This window comes from Elephas maximus, chromosome 6, assembly GCF_024166365.1.
Source record: "Elephas maximus indicus isolate mEleMax1 chromosome 6, mEleMax1 primary haplotype, whole genome shotgun sequence".
NCBI classification, from domain to species: Eukaryota; Metazoa; Chordata; class Mammalia; order Proboscidea; family Elephantidae; genus Elephas; species Elephas maximus.
The window spans coordinates 109,203,024-109,215,676 of record NC_064824.1 but is presented as its reverse complement, the minus strand read 5'-3'; positions in this window follow the sequence as shown (position 1 = coordinate 109,215,676).

Below are 12,653 nucleotides of genomic sequence, written 5' to 3'. Positions count from 1 at the left end.
ATAAGGAAGACCAAAGAAGAACTGATGCTTCCCAGTTATGGTGTTGGCAAAAAATATTGAATATACCATGTACTGCCAGGAGAACAAACAAGTTTGACTTGGAAGACATATGGCCAGAATGTTCCTTAGATTTAAGGACTTTGGACATGTTATCAGGAGGGACCAGTCCCTAGAGAAGGACATCATGCTTGGTAAAAGAGACAGACGGTCAGTGAAAAAGAGGAAGCCCCTCCTCAACGAGATGGACTGACACAGTGGCTGCAACAATGGGCTCAGACATAGCATCAGTTCTGAGGATGGTGCAGGAATGAATCCTGTTGCATTATGTTGTACACAGGGTCACTATGAATGAGGACTGACTCAGCGATACCTAACAACAACAATATAACTCATACACATTATATGTGGAGTCTCTGAGTGATGCAAATGGTTAACACACCTGGCTGCTAAGACTTCAGCTTATCTTTTTGAGGGACACAATTAAATCCATTACAGTTAGCTTTCTGGATCCTCAAAATGCATGCCCTTCCCACCTACAAAATACGTTTTATCTCATCCAAACATCTCAAATAATGCCCATTCCAGCATTAACTCTAAAATCTCTAAAATCTCATCTAAATATTAACTCAAAAAGTTCCAAATATCATTATCTAAAGCATCTTCCCTGTAGCTGTATTTTACTTGTTTGATGAGTAAAGATGGACTAAAATGGCTCTTCCTTAGATCCAGCTTTCCCTAAAAGTAAACACCAGGAGAGAGGCTGGGTTTGTTAATAAAGGCTCTATGAAAGCGATATTCATGAGTCAGAAAATGAGAGCTTCTGTTGTTGGAAAATCTGACCAATCAATATCCAGTACTGTGCTTCCATTGGTACCCCGCTCCTCACTCTGCTACCTCCACCTACCTAGCAATGGAAGGAAGAACATTTTCCCACATGACTCCAATCCATGTCACCTAACAGAAACAGAGTGTAGGCAACAAGAAGAAAGGCCATCAAAGGAAGGCTCTGGATCCAGAGACATATCCCCTAGAACAGGAAGGCACATCCTACAGCCACTAACAACCTGAAAAGGTCTGGCCAGAAGATCTGATGATGAGCATAGGCAGGGTAGCTCAGCCCAGGGGGAGTTAACGGCAGAAAGCTGGTGTTTGGTTTCAGGAAATCAAAAAAGCAGGCTATTTGTGGGGCTATTTTTTTTTATAGGGTTAGAAATGGGCTGCATCAAGTAGATCTCAGAAAAGATGTCTGGATCACTACTGTGCACTGGGGTTCTAAAGTGAATTGGAGGGCCATAGATTGGCAAGAACAAGGTAAGATGCTAGTCTCACAGGAACTGGCAATGCAGAACAAAACTAGGGATAACAGTAAGGGGAAATAAAGTTAGGACTGTCTCAGAAAAAAAAAAGATTGGTTAGAAGAAATAATGTAAGTAGGAACCAGGTCAGAGGATATCAACAAAAACCTGACTTGATGCAAATACACAAGCTCTGATACTGGGCTGAGGCTTTTCAAAATCAACCTCAGATCTACATCAAGCCCAACCTTGTAGAAGGAAGGGAGGAAAAAAACCCCAGTTCAGGAGCTTGAAGTAACAGGAAAATCTAGGAATATGAATGGCTCTTCTTTCATTCCAACAGAAAACACCTTCCTACAAGCAAGAGGAGTTGTAAATAAATTGCTTAGCCAGTTGGGCTTTAAAGTTGACTAAGAAGGGAAAGGAAGCAGAATATATTTTCCCAACTGTTTCTGTTTACTCTTGAGAACATCATCTTTGTATCAAGCGGCACCTGGAACACACTAATAGTCTTCATGAAATACTATTGAATGAGTTTTGAGGAGCCTGAACGGCACAAGGAGTTTGTGATAGCCTGCTGTCCCAAATGTTGGCAGTTCAAATCCACCTAGAGCACCACTGAAGATGCTTATGGTGAACTAATTCTGTAGAAACTACAGCCAAGAAAACCATACAGGGCAGTTCTACTCTGCAACACATGGGGTTGCCACGAATCAGAGACTGGCTTGACAGCAGCTAACAACAGTAACAACAATTCTTAGGTTAAAACGTATTTCAAAAACCAAAAACCAAAACCATTGCTGCTGAGTTGATTCTAACAGATAACGACACTATAGGGCAGAGTAGAACTGTCCTATAGGGTTTCCAAGGAGCACCTGGTGGATTCGAACTGCTGACATTTTGGTTAGCAGCTGTAGCTCTTAACCACTATGTCACCATTTCAGGCTCCCCCCCCAAAAATTAATCCTCACATAGGTCACAATTCCTGCACTCTAAGTAGCTCCTGCAGCTCATTACCACTCAAGATGAGCCTGCTAGAAATACCATATATACATTTTTTTATTTGCCCTTTTTGATTTGCAAAGTTCAAGATTAAGCCACCTAAGCTGCAAAATGACAACATCCACACAAGCAGCATGCATTTTTTAAATGGCTAACAAAATAATTATCAGTTAAGCACAATGCTTTATCTATGAGTCAGAATCGACTCAACGGCAATGGGTTTTTGCTTTCACTGCTGTTATACATATATTCATCAATGCAAATGTCACTCTAATGGCTAAAAAGCTTACTAGTAGAATTTCTCAAGAAAATCTCATTTCCCAAGTCACCTGTCCGTGCCAACAATTACAAATATCTTTTGTTACTAATATGGTTCATCTTAAACTTCCCATCAGCAGTAGGCTGCTGTTGTTGTTAGGAATCACCAAGTCAGTTATGGCTCATAGCAACCTGATGTACAATAGAAGGAACTGGTGCCCCATCCTGCATCATCTTCACCATCACTGTTATGTTTGAGCCCATCCTTGCAGCCACTATATCAATCTATCTTGTTGAGGGGCTTCTTCTTTTTCGCTGACCCTCTACCAAGCATGATGTCCTTCTCCAGGGATTGGTCCCTCCTAATAACGTATCCAAAGTATGTGAGACAGTCTCACCATTCTTGCTTCTAAGGAACATTTTGGCTTTGCTTTTTCCAAGAAAGACTTGTTCATTCTTCTGGCAGTCCGTGGTATATTCAATATTCTTCACCAGCGCTGTAATCCAAAATGCATCAACTCTTCTTTGGTCTTCCTTTTTTTATTGTCCAGCTTTCATATGCATATGAAGCAACTGAAAATACCACGGCTTGGGTCAAGTGCACTTTAGTCCTCAGAGTGACATCTTTGCTCTTTAACACTCTTTAAAGGTCTTTTGCAGCAGTTTTGCCCAATGCAATGCGTCATTTGATTTCTTGACTGCTGTTTCCATGGGCCTTGACTGTAGGTCCAAGTAAAATGAAGTCTTGACAACTTCAATCTTTTCTTCACTTATCATGATGTTGCTTATTGGTCTAGTTGTGAGGATTTGTTTTCCTTACATTGAGGTATAATCATACTGAGGGCTGTAGTCTTTCATTTTCATCAGTTAAGTGCTTCAATTCATCTTAACTTTCAGCAAGCAAAGTTGTGACATCTGCATAGTGCAGGACCTTAATGAGTCTTCCTTCAGTCCTGATGCTGTGTTCTTCTTCACATAGTCCAGCTTCTTAGATTATTTGCTCAGTACACAGATTGAATATTGAAGAATTCTATGGGCAAAATACTAAACATTGCAGGATCTATCAAAAGAAGGAGGTAGCATATGATCAAGACCTGAAGATACTCAAGAAAGAAGTCCAAGATGCACTGAAAACACTGACAAAAAAACAAGGCTCCTGGAATTAGCAGGATAGCAGTTGAGATGTTTCAACAAACAGATGCAATGCTGGAAGCATTTACTCATCTGTGCCAAGAAATTTGGAAGATCACTAGCTAGCCAACCAACTGTAAGAAATCCATATACGTGCCCATTCCAAAAAAAAAAAAAATGATCCAACAGAATGTGGAAATTACCAAATAATATCATTAATATCGAGCACAAGTTAAATTTTGCTATAGAAAATTTTAAAATGGTTGCCTCAGTACACGGACAGGGAGCTGCCTGAAATTCAAGCTAGATTCAGAAGAGGATGTAAAACAAGAGATGTCATTGCCAATGTCAAATGGATCTTGGCTGAAAGCAGAGAATACCAGAAAGATGTTCACCTGTGTTTTATTGAGTACACAAAGGCATTAAACTGTGTGAATCATAACAAATTATGGATAACACTGTGAAGAATGGGAATTCCAGCACACTTTGTGTTCATGTGTAAGCTGTACATAGACCAAGACGTAGGCGTTTGAACCGAACAAGGGGACACTGGGTGGTTTAAACTCAGAAATGGTGTGCATCACACTCATATCCTTTCCCCATACTTATTCAAACTGTATGCTGAGCAGTAGGGTAAATGGACTGATATTCCAGGTAACATCTCACCTTAGTCTTCTCCTGCATCTAAGCTGTGCTTCTATTGGAACAAACTTCAAAATCAGTTTTCTGTCCCAGACACAGCCTGTCTCAATGGTTGTTGGCTTCCTTCCTATTGCTGCTCTGCTCCTCATTACTAACAACTTCACCATACGGATGTTTGGGGTGGATGGAGAAGATTTACCAGGAATCACTGTATTTCTAGAGGTCTAAAAAGTTTCTCAGTATTACTATATTAAGATATATCACACCTGCTGCCATCAAGCTGATTCCGACTCATAGCGACCCTATGTCATAGGATGGCCGTAATAATTACTTCATTCATTCATTTATCCACTTTTGGAGGAGTGATCACCTAGCACTTTAGATATTTAGAGTGGTTTGAAGTACAATACCATATCAGCTAGTCTCAGAATGAACACATTCCCATTATGAGGCTAACTATTCTCTACCAAGGTTATCTATCATCCGTCAAACTGCTACCAAAGTGGCAGAAACTAGCGCTGTGTCTCTCCTGAGGCTCTTTCACTGCACAAGGAAATCACATGAAAACAAGAAATGACTAAAAGTCATTAAAAGTGCTACTCAGTCTGTCAGAAGTTAATGAAAACAATCTGTGATTTAAAAACAGGGCAATTTAAAAGATGTATTCTGACTCCCTTAAATTAACACACTGTTAACCGGAATGCATGACTGAATACTCTAGACTTCCTTTCTGGAATGCCAGTTGTGGTGGTATGGCTTAGAACCACCACCACCTGAGACCACATTCCAGGCAACAGAATTTTCAACTCAGTAAATAGTAACACACATGATCGCTACACTGCTTTTCGTTCATATGTTTTCAAGATTTTCTTTAGCATAAACACAGTAACCCTACTTAACAATTACCAGGCAGGATGATGCTGGCTATTTACAAAAGAATTAAAGTAAAATAATGGAATAGAACTGGATTCTTTGACTTAAAAGTGCTTAAACCACTAATCTTTCTTTTCCAGCAACAGCTGGAGAAAGGCAAAGACAAAACCCTGCTTCAGTTCGGCTTTACTTTTCAGGCTGGCTGACTCCAGAAGCTAAGATTACTCTGGAAACGTAATTAGTTTCAATTACCTAACGTCTGGCCAAACATAAACATTATATTTGGGATTCAGGTAAGGAAAAGCACATTTTTACAGAGCAAGATTTTTTACTGAACAGTCTGGAAAAGGTTAAGAATTCCTGTTTAGGTAATTGAGAAAGAACTAGCATATTGGAAGTGGTTTTTAAAACTATTCCCTGAGATTTTTCCCTTTCTCTGGGTTTCTGGGTTAGCACATGGGGTAAAATCTGTTTACATAATACCAGGTCAAATCCTATCCCAGCAAATATGAAGTCAGCTAAAATCTCTGCATGTCTCAACTACAGCCAGGAGTTCAGCCATTTCAAGGAAAAATTTAAATCTATTTTCAATATGACAAAAGAAAAGTGCCCTTGGAATTGTCTGTAATAGGATTTGTGTGGCTCTTCCATGGGATTAATACATATGAGGGAAGAATGTAGCCCCAGGATAGATATGAGAGATGCTTTACATGGAAGCTATTCAGAACAATATAGATGATAGATCTCTAATTTGATATGACACATGTAGAGATCACGCTAAACACAGCCAGGCTTAGTGGGAATAAAAGCCCTGTTTCATTAAATAGAGCTTTTTCTGTGTACGTGCTAATGGGGCCACCAGCATGGTATACTTCTATTCAAATTTGAGAATTTAGATGATGTAGACCTGCCAAGGAGCTGAACATTGTCAACGTAGACAGCAGATTTAAATCTGTAATTATAATAAATATTTCATGTCCTGTAAGACCTAAGCAGGAAAACATTTGGTTTCTTGCTCATGTCCATGTTTGTAATACTCAGGTAAAATTACTTTCAATCATTCCCCCAGAATAAAGAGCCAAATCAAAAAGCATGTTTACCTTAATGTTTACCTTAGAGGTTGGAAATTTGATGTTTTGTAACCTCAAGTCCTCTATCAAATAAAGGTCCATAAAGTGCTTTGGAACTCCTGACCCTCATTTTAGTTACCTAGTGCTGCCGTAACAAAATATACCACAAGTGGGTGGCTTTAAAGAACAGAGATTTATTTTCCCAAAGTTTATGACGCTAGAAGTTTGAATTCAGGTCCTGGCTCTAGCAGGAGATGCTTCTTTGTCTAGTCCAGCTTTTACTAGTTGGCAATCCTTAGAGTTCTTGTGTTTGTAGACACATTTGCCATGTATGTCTATCTTCATATGGTGTTCTCCTCCTGTGTAGGTCTCTGTGTATATTCTGCTCTTTTTATAACTTAGAAGTGATTAGGTTTAAGATTCACCTTATTCTGGTACAACCTCATTAATGGAACAAAGTAAAACTCGTTTTTTCAAACAGGGTCACATTTACAGGTAAAAGGATTTAGGATTTCAGCAATTTGGAGGGATACAATTCAATCTACAACAACCCTTCTGTACCGCTGAAAGAGCTGGACCAACTGCAGATATCACATTTGACTTCTTGAAAGTAGTTTATTCAATGTTACCTATCCTATGTGTACAGTGAATGATAAATTTCAATGTAGTCAGTCTACTATCATCACAGCCATATTCCTTACAGTCCATTCAGTTAGGAAGATCATACACAGAATAAGCAACACACAAAACCACAAAGCATACACTATAATGACAAAATACAACATTAAGTCATTGAAAACAACTTCAAACTTACTTCTTCCCCTTGCATTTATGCATGATAAATTTTTCAATTAAAGAACAAAAACCAACACATACATCAAACACATTCCCCCAATATTTTTTACCTATCTCTAATCATGGCTAAAATTTTTAATGCAATAATCTACATTGATTCTCTCCATTTTTTATCACTCACTCATCCTTAAACCAATCCCTAGTTTTATCACTTCACTAAAAACAAGTATTTCCAATGTTTTTCTTACTTTATCTCTTGAATATTTTCTTACCGAGTTAAACACAATAGGCTTTCCTTCTTTTGGAAATAGTCTTCTACCCTGGCTTTTAACATACCCACGACTCTTGCTTCTGTTCCCAACTCCCTATGAGCCCTTTTTTTCTCCTTTGCTGGCTCCTCTTCCTATGTGATCTCTTTAAATACTGGTGTTGCCTCAGGTTCCATCTTAACCCTCCTGTGTTATCATGATATGCCTTCTCCATGGCCAATCCCATCTATGACCTCAACCATAACCACTACACTGACAAATAAATCCATAAGTCTATATCTTCTTTCCAAGCTCCGAACATATATTTTCTAACTGCCTACTCCTTATTCACCCCTGCATAGTTGTTCACCAGGTGCCTCAAACTCACTAGCTCAAAAATGGATTCCCTCAACTCTCTCGTTTGTGAAACAGTTCCTTCTACGAAATTCTCAATGTAGTATATCTCATCACTACCCATACCATCTTCCAAACCAGAGATATGCGTATCATCCCAATTTCCTCTGTCTTCCTGACTTCTACTGCTTTAGATCAGTTCCTAATCTTCTTTCATTTGGTTAACTATCGCACTACAAAACTGGCTCATTGCTTTCAGACCTGGCCTGCCCAATCTCAACCCTAGGCTTTGATAATCCAACTTTCACAGTATAAATGCAAATCTGATCATGTCACTTTCCTGATTAAAAGCAATAAAATGACAACTAAATGTCTTCAGAATAAAAGTCAAATTCTTTTACTTCAGAAATAAAACTTTTTTTTCTAAATCAGGTCTGTATCAATTTTCTACAGTTATATGCCACAAAGCTCTGGTGTACTAGATAGTTCTGTTGTCAACGTGGCTAAACTTGGGACTAGAATCATTTCTCTGTAGAGTTCAAAGTTAGAATTTCAAAAGTAGGGTTATGAAATATTTGGAACACAGAAATGAAGCAATCGTCATTATTACTCTCTGAAGGTCATCACTGCTTAGAGGGAATGAGAGATACACTGAAGGGATCCTGGCAAGTTTCAGTTTATCCTCCTGCTACTCTACTTCCAGCTTTCAATCCTTATTGCTGGCCCTGCTAAGCAATGATGGCTGCAGACCCACAAGCAGACACTTTGCTGTGAACTTACAGAGGTGGTAGCCACAAATACTAAGAGCCTTCCATAGACTTTATACCAGCCCTCCCTTGCAGCCTGACTTCAGCAGCTGAATATTCCTACTTCCTAAATTTTCCCACCAGCTCCATACCGGGGATGGTAAGTGCTACTTTTCTGATCTTCCAAATTCTCCCTTCTGGACTTTTACTTCCCCAAGTCCTCATACAATTGGGTAAAGCCTAATTCTTATAACTTCCTTATTCCATAAGACAAGCTGAGCCCTAACTGATAATATCTAATGTATAATCTTCCTGTACCATACTGACGTACTTGAAGTCCTCTAAACATACCCTGCTTTATGTGCTTGTGTGTGTGTGTCCATGCTGTTACCTGAGTCTGTTACTTATTTGCCAGTGCTTTTTTCTTCTCCCAAGTCTACATGACTAATTTCTCACAGTCTCAGGCTCCGCTCCATTATCACCTCCAGTCAGAAGGATTTCATCGCTATACACTATCTGCCTTCTGTAGGCATTAATATACTACTTACCACACATATCAAAATGATTAACTTCTCTCCTGTTGCCTTCCCTAGGTTGTGAGATCCTTAAAGATAGTGAAAATGTTTACATGGGATAGTGAAAATGTTTGCGTTTGCACCTTCAAAATCAGACACAGAAGTTGTGAATGAGACCTAGAAATCCAGCCAACCAAATTGTCTGGTTTCCAAATATATGGGACAAAACTCTTCTTTATTTACAAAGACTATAACTTCAGAATAGATAGGATCCCAAAAGTGATGGGACCTTTGGTAGCAAATAGAGACATTTTGCAGAGTTCAAAACTCAAGTTCGGTGTCAAAAAGACTGTTATTTCTACTTTCATTTTGTTCTACAGCCTGCTTAAAACCCTTTAGGCATTCCTCATCGTCTGCAGCAGTGGTTTAAACTGTTGTTGTTGTTAGGCGCCGTTGAGTAAGTTCCAGCTCATAGCAACCCTATATGCCACAGAATGAAACACTGCCCAGTCCTGTGCCATCCTTACAATCGTTGTTATGCTTGAGCCCACTGTTGGCAGCCACTGTGTCAATCCAACTTGTTGAGGGTCTTCCTCTTTTCGGCTGACTCTGCACTTTACCAAGTATGATATCCTTCGTCAGGGGCTGATCCCTCCTGACAACCTATCCAAAGTATGTAAGATGCAGTCTTGTCATCCTTGCTTCTAAGGAGCACTCTGGTTGTACTTCTTCCAAGACAGATTTGTTCATTCTTCTAGTACTCCACGGCATATTCAATATTCTTCTCCAACACCACAATTCAAAGGTGTCAATTCTTCTTCAGTCTTCCTCATTCACTGCCCAGCTTTCATGTGCATATTAGGCAACTGAAAATACCATGACTTGGGTCAGGCGCGCCTCAGTCTTCAAGGTGACATCTTTGCTTTTCAATACTTTAAAGAGGTCTTTTGCAGCAGATTTGCCCAATGCAATGCATCTTTTGATTTCTTGACTACTGCTTCCATGGGTGTTTGCTGATTGTGGATCCAAGTAAAACGAAGTCCTCGAAAACTTCAATTTTTTCTCCATTTATCATGATGTGGCTTATTGGTCCAGTTGTGAGGATTTTTGTTTTCTTTATGTCGAGGTGTAATCCATACTGAAGGCTGTGGTCTTTAATCTTCATCAGTAAGTGCCTCAAGTTCCTCTTCACTTTCAGCAAGCATGATTGTGTCATCTGCATAACGCAGGCTGTTAATGAGTCTTCCTCCAATCCTGATGCCCCTTTCTTCTTCATATAGTCCAGTTTCTTGGATTATTTGCTCAGCATACAGATTGAATAGGTATGGTGAAATGATACAACCATACCAACACCTTTCCTGACTCTAAACCACTCAGTATTCCCTTATTCTGTCCAAACAACTGCCTCTTGATCTATGTACAGGTTCTTCACGGGCACAATTAAATGTTCTGGAATTCCCGTTCTTCACAATGTTATCCATAATTTGTTATGATCCACAGAGTCGAATGCCTTTGCATAGTCATCTTTCTGGTATTCTCTGCTTTCAGCCAGGATCCATCTGATATTGGCAATGATATCCCTGGTTCCACATCCTCTTCTGAATTTGGCCTGAATTTCTGGCAGTTCCCGGTCGATATACTCCTGCAGCTGCTTTTGAATGATCCTCAGCAAAATTTTGCTTGTTTGTAATATTAATGATATTGTACAATAATCTCCACACTCAGTTGGACCACCTTTTTTTGGAATAGGCATAAATGTGGATCTCTTCCAGATGGTTGGCCAGGTAGCTGTCTTCCAAATTTCTTGGCATAGATAAGTGAGCACTTCCAGTGCTGCATCTGCTTGTTGAAACATCTCAATTTATATTCCGTCAGTTCCTGGAGCCTTGTTTTTTGTCAATGACTTCAATGCAGCTTGGATTTCCTCCTTTAGTTCCATCGGTTCCTGATCATATGCTACCTCTTGAAATGGCTGAACATTGACCAATTCTTTTTGGTATAATGACTCCGTGCATTCCTTCCATCTTTTTTTGATGCTTCCTGAGTCATTTAATATTTTCCCCATAGAATCCTTCACTATGTCAACTCGAGGCTTGAATTTTTTCTTCAGTTCTTTCAGCTTGAGAAACACTGAGCATGTTCTTCCCTTTGGCTTTCTATCTCCAGCTCTTTGCACGTCATTGTCATACTTTGTCTTCTCCAGTTGCCCTTTGAAATCTTCTGTTCAGTTCTTTTATGTCATCATTTCTTCCTTTTGCTTTAGCTGCTCAATGTTTGAGAGCAAGTTTCACAGTCTCCTCTGACATCCATCTTGGTCTTTTCTTTCTTTCCTGTTTTCAGTGACCTCTTGCTTTCTTCATTTATGATGTCCTTGATTGTCCTTGATCTCGTTCCACAAATCCTCTGGTCTTTGGTCATTTGTGTTCAATGCGTCAAATGTGCTCTTGAGATGGTCTCTAAATTCAGGTGGGATATACTCAAGGTCATATATTGGCTCTTGTGGACTTGCTTTGATTTTCTTCAGTTTCAACTTGAACTTACATATGAGCAATTGATGGTCTGTTCCACAGTCGGCCCCTGGCCTTGTTCTTACTGATGATATTGAGCTTTTCCATCTTATCTTTCCACAGACTTAGTCAATTTGATTCCTGTGTATTCCGTCTGGTAAGGTCCATGTATACAGTTGCCATTTATGTTGGTGAAAAAATATATTTGTAATGAAGAAGTCATTGGTCTTGCAGAATTCTATCATGCGATCTCCAGCATTGTTTCTATCACCAAAGCCATATTTTCCAACTACTGATGCTTCTTTGATTCCAACTTTCGCATTCCAATCACCAGTAATTACCAAGGCATCCTGATTGCATGTTCAATCAATTTCACACTGCAGAAGCTGATAAAAATCTTCAATTTCTTCATCTTCAGCCGTAGTGGTTGGTGTGTAAATTTGAATAATAGTCGTATTAACTGGTCTTCCTTGTAGCTGTTTGGATATTATCCTATCACTGACCGCATTGTACTTCAGGATAAATCCTGAAATGTTCTTTTGGACGATGAATGCAACACCATTCCTCTTCAAGCTATCATTCCTGGCATAGTAGACTATACGACTGTCCGATTCAAAATGGCCAATACCAGTCCATTTGAGCTCCCTAATGCCTGGTGGCGTAGTGGTTAAGAGCTACAGCTGCTAACTAAAAGATCAGCAGTTCAATTCCACCAGGTGCTCCTTGGAAACCATATGGGACAGTTCTACTCTGTCCTGTAGGGTTGCTATGAGTGGGACTGACTTGATGGCAGCGGGTTTGGTTTTTTGGTTTTAATGCCTAGGATATCAATGTTTATGCATTCCACTTCATTTTTGACAACTTCCAATTTTCCTAAATTCATACTTCATCCATTCCAGATTCCTATTATTAATGGACATTTGCAGTTGTTTCTTCTCATTGTGAGTCATGCCACATCAGCAAATGAAGGTCCCAAAAGCTTGATTCCATCCAAGTCATTAAGGTAGACTCTATTTTGAGGGGGCACCTCTTCCCCAGTCATCTTTTGAGTGCCTTCCAACCTGGGGGGTTTATCTTCCAGCACTATATCAGACAATGTTCTGCTGCTTTTCATAAGGTTTTCACTGGCTAATTCTTTTCAGAAGTAGACTTTCAGGTCTTTCTTCCTAGTCTGGAAGCTCAGCTAAAACCTGTCCTCCATGGGTGACCCTGCTTGT